General features: G+C 48.3%; 1 non-coding gene across 1 annotated transcript; it reads left to right on the forward strand.

The window, feature by feature from the left end:
* The first annotated feature begins 8,132 nt into the window (after window positions 1-8,132).
* Window positions 8,133-8,204, forward strand: TRNAC-GCA (transfer RNA cysteine (anticodon GCA)). Its single transcript has one exon. It is a non-coding gene; the product is annotated as a tRNA-Cys (tRNA).
* Window positions 8,205-8,467: the final 263 nt, after the last annotated feature.

Here is an 8,467-nt window from a genome sequence, read left to right on the forward strand (position 1 = left end):
AGCTGATCTACATGTCGCCACCAGGTAGGATTCTCTGCAGTCCGGACTGTGTAGGAAACAGGTCCTGTTTGAATAATGATCGTGGCAGGGACCCATTTAGCTCCAGAAGTATAATTCCGAGCCAAAACTGGCTGTCCCAGGCTAAAGGTTCGGTCTTTTGCTCTGGGTGCACGTCTGATGACTTGATGTCGCTACTGATGTTGCACAATTTGTTGGGGTTCAGAAGGTTTCAGCAGATCAAAGCAAGTGCGCAGCTGTCGTCCCATCATTAGAAAGGCCGGGGGTGCCTGGGTGGTAGCATGAGGTGTGTTTCTGTAGGAAAGTAAGAAGGTATCCAGACGCTTTTGAATGGAGTGTTGTCCCCTTGCTGATTTCAAAGCGTGTTTCATTCTCTGCACAAATCTTTCAGCTAATCCGTTGGTGGATGGATGATATGGTGCTGACGTGACGTGGTGTATCCCATTTGCCTTCATAAAATTTTGAAACCCCTGAGAGACTAACTGCAGTCCGTTGTCTCTCACAAGTTGTTCTGGGAGACCGAAACGACTAAAGAGTCCCTGTAGTTTTTGGACAGTACTCTCTGCAGTAGTGGACTGCATTATAGAGGCTTCTGGACATTTAGAATGGGCATCTATTGCCACCAAGAACATGTTTCCTTCAAGGGGGCCAGCAAAGTCAATGTGAATACGTTGCCACGGGTTTACTGGCCAGTCTCATGGGTGTAGGGGTGCCCACTGGGGTGCATTTCTCATACCCTGACATGACATACAAGCTTTTGCTTTCTCTTCAATAGCACTGTCCAATCCAGGCCACCAAAAATAGCTTTGTGCAATTTCCTTCATGTGCACTATTCCACAGTGACTGGAATGGAGCTGTTCTAACATCTGTGATCTCAGTGGTGGTGGAATAATGACATGTCTCCCCCACAACAAACAACCGGATTGGACAGATAACTCCATCCTCCTGGACATGTAGGTAACAAGGTCGGGTGAGACCAGAAAGGTTTGTCGAGATTTTCCATGCATCACCAGGTCCATAACTTGGGACAATACTGGGCCAACGCGAGTTGCCTTCTTTATCTGAGTTGCAGTGATGGGTGTATTCTCTACCTGTTCAAAGTAGAAGATTTTCTTTTGGGCACTATCTTGATGTTTGATCGGCAAAGGCAACCTTGAGATGCCATTTGCATTGCCGTGCAGAGTGGATTTCCGATATTTAATTTTATAAGTGTGTGCTGAAAGTGACAATGCCCAACGTTGCATACAACTGGCAACTAATGGGGGAATGCCTGTGTAGGGTCCAAAAATTGACGTCAGAGGTCTATGGTCTGTGAGAATAGTAAACTTTCGCCCAAACAGGTACTGATGAAACTTCCGAATTCCAGAAACAATTCCTAATGCCTCACGTTCGATTTGGGAGTAGTTAGTTTTTGCTTTCCTTAGAGTGCATGAAGCAAAAGCAATAGGTCTCTCTTCTCCAGAAGGCATAATGAGTGACACGACTGCTCCCACTCCATAAGGGGAGGCATCGCAGGCAATTGTAGGGGTAAGGATGGATCAAAGTGCGTTAGAACTTCAGAATTTAGCAGTGCATCCTTAGCTTTGCTAAATGCAACATCACAGGCTTCAGTCCACTTCCAAGCCTTGTTCTGCCCCAGGAGCTCATGAAGTGGTTTTAGCAGTGTGGCTAACTGTGAGATAAACTTTCCTTAATAGTTCAGTAGTCCTAGAAACGAGTGCAGCTGGCTTACATTTCAAGGTGGGGGAGCCTCTACCATAGCTTTAACTTTTGCAGGGGCCTTATGAAGACCTGCAGAATCAATGGTGCATCCCAAATATTCAACAGAGTGCTTGAAGAATTCACACTTGTCTTTGCGAAGTCGTAGGCCATACTCTTCCAGTCTTTGTAGGGTAGGCTCTAAATTCTTTAAGTGATCTTCTTCATTCCTTCCAGTGACCAGCATGTCATCCAGATAGCACTGAACTCCTGACAAGCCACACAAGATCTGGTCCATAGCCCTCTGGAACAGGGCGGGAGCAGACATTATTTCGAAGGGTAGGAGACAGTATCGATAAAGCCCCTTATGAGTCACAATAGTCAACAGATCTTAGGACTTGTAATCGACGTGCGTCTGTAAATATGCTTGACTCAGATCAAACTTACTGAACTTTTGTCCCCGAGCCAGGCCTGCGAAGAGCTCATCTATGCAGGGAAGACGGTATTGCTCTGCACACAACACTGGGTTGACTGTGATTTTAAAATCACCGCAAATCCGGAGAGAGCCATCTTTCTTCACTATTGGAATGATAGGAGTGGCCCATGAGCTATGGGTAACTGGTGTTAGGACTCCATTGGTGACCAGGCGCTCCAGGTCTGTTTCAACTTTTCACCTGATGGCATATGGCACAGTACGGGCTTTCAGATATTTTGGTGGACTATCAGGTTTAATATTCAATGTCACAGTGATTCCCTTCATACTTCCCAAATCCTCTCCAAAAACAGCAGCATGTTTCCTTAGTATAGGGGTTAGACTGGTTTCTTCTTTAGTCATCCGGTGCACTTCTGCCCAGATCAGCTGAATCTGCCCAAACCAAGACCTACCCATTAAGGCTGGGTAGTTACCTCTCACCACAAACAGTGGCAATTTAGCAGCCTCTCCATTGAGCTCCACCTGAACATCAGTAGTCCCCAACATGGGCACAGATTCTCCCGTATACGTCTTCAGAAAAGTTTTTGTTGCCTTAAGCGGAAGAGGCTGTAGCTTTTCTTTATACACAATTTTGGAGACCAGCGAGACAGCTGCCCCGGTGTCTAGTTCCATGCATATAGGTTTGCCATCCAATAACGGGGTTATCCCGAATTCATGTGAGCCCACTGCCAAAGACAAAACATGCAGTGGCACTTCTGCTTGAGATGAGGTGCCACCTTGATCATCCTGGGTCTGCTCTAGGGTATGCAGGGTTCCTCTTTTTGTCGGCCAGACCACAGGCCTCTTGTTCTTTTGTTTACAGGCACACTCAATGTGTCCCTTTTTGCCACAGTGTCGACACACCAGGCCCTTACACCAGCATTCTGATGCCTGGTGACCTGGCTTACTACAGCGGTAACATTCCTGACTCTGCACAGTTTTGTGGGTAGGTTCTTGTGACAGTTTTTGCAGCCTAGGGGATGCACCGATGTATTGCGCCTCCCTTGTAGCCAGTTCCATGGATACAGCAATATCAACAGCCTTCTGTAATGTAAGCTGAACCTCTGTCAGTAGGCACATCCGTATAGCTTCTCTGTAGAGGCCACACACTAACCTGTCACGCAGGGCATCATTTAACATCTCTTTAAATTCACAGTGTTCTGCTAGCTTTTTTAAAATTGCTACAAATTGTACAACTGTTTCATCTTCTTTTTGGTCTCTTTTGTGAAACCGATATCTTTCAGCAAATACCAGTGGTTTTGGGGAAAAATGGGACTCCAGGATTTCCACCATGTCACTGCAAGATTTAGTCTCAGGCTTAACACGGTATAGTAAGCTGCGTAACAGGGAGTAGGTTTTAGCTCCTACAACACTTAAGAATATGGGCACCTTCTTCTCTTCTGGAATGTCATTTGCAATAACAAAAAGCTCAAAACACTCAGTATACGCAGGCCACTGCTCTATATTCTCATCAAAAGGTTCCAGTGGCCCAGTCAGAGTAGCCATGATTTTTAGTTTCACTTTCTGTACCTTGACTTCTACTTCCTTGTGTTGCTGGAGCAGCACCAGAATCCCATCCTCGTCGCCACTTGTTATATCCTTGGGGGCAGCCGGTTTAAGAAGAAATCACTTTAGCCCAGACAGCAGACAGTTAACAAAACTACCATTTATTTACAGACACAGAGCTCACCCAATTGGCCGAAGCTGGCTGGGCTAACCGCTGATAATCTAACTCAGTTGCATGGGAACAAAAACCATGACAACCAAATACACAACTGTGGGCACCCTGCTGTGTGGGTGGGATGACGGTAACCCAGACTCAGGGCTGGAACAGGCCCCTGAGATTCTGTTCTAAGGGGGTGGCTGCATGGTTTACAGCTCTCTGATGTCTCAGAGAAGGTGTCTCTCCCAAAGCCTCAGATCTGCATCCCCAGAAGGCTCCTGTGCTGCCTCCGCTCCTTTCACCTTCTACAGCAAGGAGCAGCAGCAAGGGGCAGGGATGAGCCATAGGCACCAGGTCGGGGGCAGAGGCTTCAGGAGCCCAGAGTGTTTGCCTGTCTGGGCATTTTGGCTGAGACCTCAGGGACACATTGTCAGGCAGAATCCCAGGCATCTGTATGAAAGGAGCATAAGGATGTAAGAGCAGTCAGACTGGGTCAGACTGGGTCCATCTCGCCCAGTGTCCTGTCTTCTCATAGCGGCCAAAGCCAGGTGCCCCAGAGAGAATGAACAGAACAGGTAATAATCAAGTGATCTATCCCCTGTCACCCGCTCCCAGCAAACAGAGACTAGGGACACCTTCCCTGCCCATCCTGGCTCAGAGCATGTCCTCCATGAATCGATTTAGCTCTTTTTCTGAGCCCTGTTATAGTCTTGATCTTCACAACATCCTCTGGCAAGGAGTTCCGCAAGTTGACTGTGCGTTGTGTGAAAAAATACTTCCTTTTGTTTGTTTTAAACGTGCTGCCTATTAATTTCATTTGGTGACCCCAAGTTCTTGTGTTATGAGAAGGAATAAGTAACACTTCCTTATTTACTTTCTCCACACCAGCCATGATTTTATAGACCTCTATCATATCATCCCTTAGTCATCTTTTCTCCAAGCTGAAAAGTCCCAGGCTTATTATTCTCTCCTCAGATGGCAGACACTCCATACCCCTTTCTGAACCTTTTCCAGTACCAATACATCTTTTCTGAGATGGGGTGACCGTATCTGCATGCAGCATTCAAGATGTGGGCGTACCATGGATTTATACAGCGGCAATAAGATTTTCTCTCTTATTTTCTATCCTTTTCCTAATGACTCCCAACATTCTGTTCCCTTTTTGCCGGCCGCTGCACATTGAGTGGATGTTTGCAGAGAACTATCCACAGTGACTCCAAGATCTCTCACTTGAGTGGCAACAGCTATTTGACATCCCATCGTTTTATATGTAGAGTTGGGATTATGTTTGCCAATGTGCATCACTTTGCATTTATCAGCACTGAATTTCATCTGCCATTTTGTTGCCCTTTCACCCAGTTTCGTGAAATCTCTTTTTAGCTCCTCACAGGCTACTTAACTATCCTCAGTAGTTTTGGATCATCTGCAAATTTTGTCACCTCGCTGTTTAGCAGATCATTTATCAATATGTTGACTAGTCCTGGTCCCAGTACAGACACCACTAGTTACCTATTTGCATCCTGAGAACTGACCATTTATTCCTACCCTTTGTTTCCTAGCTTTTAACCAGTTATTGATCCATGTGAGGACCTTCCAGAGGTGAAAGTAAGTCAGTCCAGTCCAGTATGGGATACCGGCAAGAGCGGGTATGCTGTACCAGCCCGGCCCGACTTCCCCAGGCTGGTGATTTAAAGGGCCCAGGGCTTCCTGCAGTGGCTGGAGCCCCGGGTCCTTTAAATCATCTCCAAAGCCCCCATGCTGGAGCCCCGGGGAGCAAATCACTGCCGTGGATGCTGCTCTCTCCTGCGCTACGAACACAGAGCAGTGGCGGCGGGAACTTCCTTACAGTGGGGGGGCACCATTGTCTGAACTGTGGCACTCCCATGACACCCCTTCCTCAAGGACCCACACTCACACCACCCCTCCCCCCGAGGCCACACCCACAGAACGCCTCTCCCCCCCTAAGACTCCACCCTTCCCCCCACTTCATCACTGGTCTTAACAGCTGGTAAACAGTGGTGGAGCCACAGCCCTCTAACCCCCTGTTCCAGCACCCTTGACACAGAGCTAAGCAGGCAGCAGCGTGTGTGTGTGTGTGTGTGTGTGTGTGTGTGTGTGTGTGTGTGTGTGTGTGTGTGTGTGTGTGTGTGTGTGTGACAGAGGCTGCTGTGCTGACCTGAGCCAGTGAGGGAAGCAGGGGCTGATGTTGGGGCTGTCTCCCTCCCCCTGCCTCAGGACTGGTTGCTTGCAGCAACTGTCTGGACTTAGAGACAGTGTGCCCACACACTCACTCTCCCCACACACACACACACATACTCTGTACCCCACCAGGGACATTGCAATTGAAAAGCAGCTGGCAATCTAGTAGGATTCCCATGGAACAATGGGATACACAAACCTACATCATGTGATGCTGTACCAGCCATGAGGTCTTGCAAACCCTTCCCAAAACACCTGCAGCCAGTTGCACAGCTACTCACAATGCACTGCTCTCTGTGTCCATCCAAGATTCTAGCCTGGATGTGCTCTGGTGACACAGGGGGTATAGTGTGGATATGCAACAGCTGTTTAATTAAAACACTTTAAAGCCACATTACCCAGTAGTGTAGCCACAGCTTGAGAGTGAGACAAGACCCAGTTTCCTAGAAACTAAAGAACCACAACTCCCCCTGTAGTTGACAGGATGTGAACCTGTGCCAGGAAACCCCAATGGATTGCTAGTCCATCGCCTTAGCCACTCGGCCATAACTAATTGCTTGAGATGGGTCTCTCACTACACTCTAGTTCTGTTCTCAATCTGTGATCAATTCCAGTTGTTCCCTCAGACCAGCTTCCACAACACACACACTGCTGTGCCGTTGTGGAAGTGTGTCCATGGCTGAACTGCAAGAATTCCTGCTCATTTCCCTTCTGGCTGGAGCATGAGGAGAGTGTGTTTGTGGTCAATGACGTTCCTGTAGATTGTTGTCCATTTCCTGCCTTGATCATTCAGACAGATCCTTTGCCATCATATCCCCAGCACATCAGGGATTGCAATAGCAGAGGGTAGGTTTTCTCCTGGGCACTGAGCTTTGCTAGGGGATTGGTGGCTCCTTTCTTCCTCACCATGGAGTAAACTCAGCTATTTATTCCATCCTTGATGTTTCAATGAATAACAAGAAATGACCGAGGAAAGAGGTGGACAGGGCGGGTCTTAGCGAGGGGCAGAGAGGTGTGGGTGGTGGACAGGGCAGGTCAGGGGAGGGGGTAGAGAGGTGTGAGTGCTGGGCAGAGTGGGTCCCAGGGGAGAAGCAGAGAGGCACAAGTGGTGGGCAGGGCTGGTCTTAGGGGAGGGGGCAGAGAGGTTTGTGCAGGGTGAGTCTCAGGGGAAGGGCAGAGAGGTGGGGGCAGCAGACAGGCCTTGGGGTAGGGGGTGGAGAGGCATAAGGAGGCCTTCGGGCAGCAGAGGAGCAAGCGAAAGTTGGACCAGCAGGCCTCAGCCAAAGAGGAAGAGCAGGGGTGGGAAGTGGCCAAATGGCAGTGAGGGCAGAGCATAGGTTGGGCCTCAGAGGGAGGGGAATGAGTCAGGGGGTGGAGTGGGCAGGGCCACCCAGAGGATTCAGAGTCTGGGGCAAAAGAATTTTGGGGGTCCCTTCCATAAAAAAGTTGCAATACTCTAGAATACTGTATTCTCATGGGGGCCCTGCAGGGCCTGGGGCAAATTGCCCCACTTGCCCCCCCTCTGGGTGGCCCTGTCCTCAGCCTCTCCTTGTAAGTCCCCTGCCCCATAATCATTTTTGTTGCCCTCCCCTAGACTCTCTCTAACTTGTTTCTCTAGTGGGAGGGCGAAAACTGGACGCAATGCTCCAGATGTGGCCTCACCAATGCCGAATAGAGGGGAATAGTCACTTCCTTCCATCTGTTGCCAATACTCCTTCTAATCCAGCCCAGTATGACCAGTTACCCATATTGAATGCAGACCAAGCAATATTTGATCAATTGGTTACTGTCCATTCAGGAGGTTCTTTCCTACCTATTCATAAGTAATGAAGATGCTCTAAGCAGAGGGGAGAGAGCTGTCCCGCCCGTGTAGTTAATCCATCTCCCAGAGAGGTGGTAGCTACGTCACTGGGGGAATCTATGTGGGTGGGTGTGCAAGCTGTGGTGTCTCCATGCATCTATAAGTTTAATGAAACCCCATTTTTAAAAGCACTGTGGTCTGGGAAGAGAACAGGAGATCTCTGAGGCAGGGCCTGTCCTTCAAACTCTTTAAGATCACTGACTTACTTTCATAGCAGTCATGGGGGTATAGCTCAGTGGTAGAGTGTTTGACTGCAAATCAAGTAGTCCTTGGTTCAGATCCAAATGCCCCCTTACACACCTCTTCCTTCAGCAAAAGTAATTGCATTTCTGTTATGTTCACGAGTTCCACTGAGTAGGGATCCCTGAAATGAATGCAAACACTCAATATCTTCCTGTGCAAATGCATACAAACCTAGCAAACATGTGCCTCCACTGAAATCAGTTGAAATCCTCTAAAGGATTAAAGAATCCTTATTGAGGTTGCAGGAAAAAACCATCCTGATGTGTAGAAAAAATAGTAAATATGGCACGCGGCCAGCTTGGCTTAACAGTGA

Source organism: Gopherus flavomarginatus, chromosome 2 (assembly GCF_025201925.1).
Source record: "Gopherus flavomarginatus isolate rGopFla2 chromosome 2, rGopFla2.mat.asm, whole genome shotgun sequence".
In the NCBI taxonomy this organism is placed as follows: Eukaryota; Metazoa; Chordata; order Testudines; family Testudinidae; genus Gopherus; species Gopherus flavomarginatus.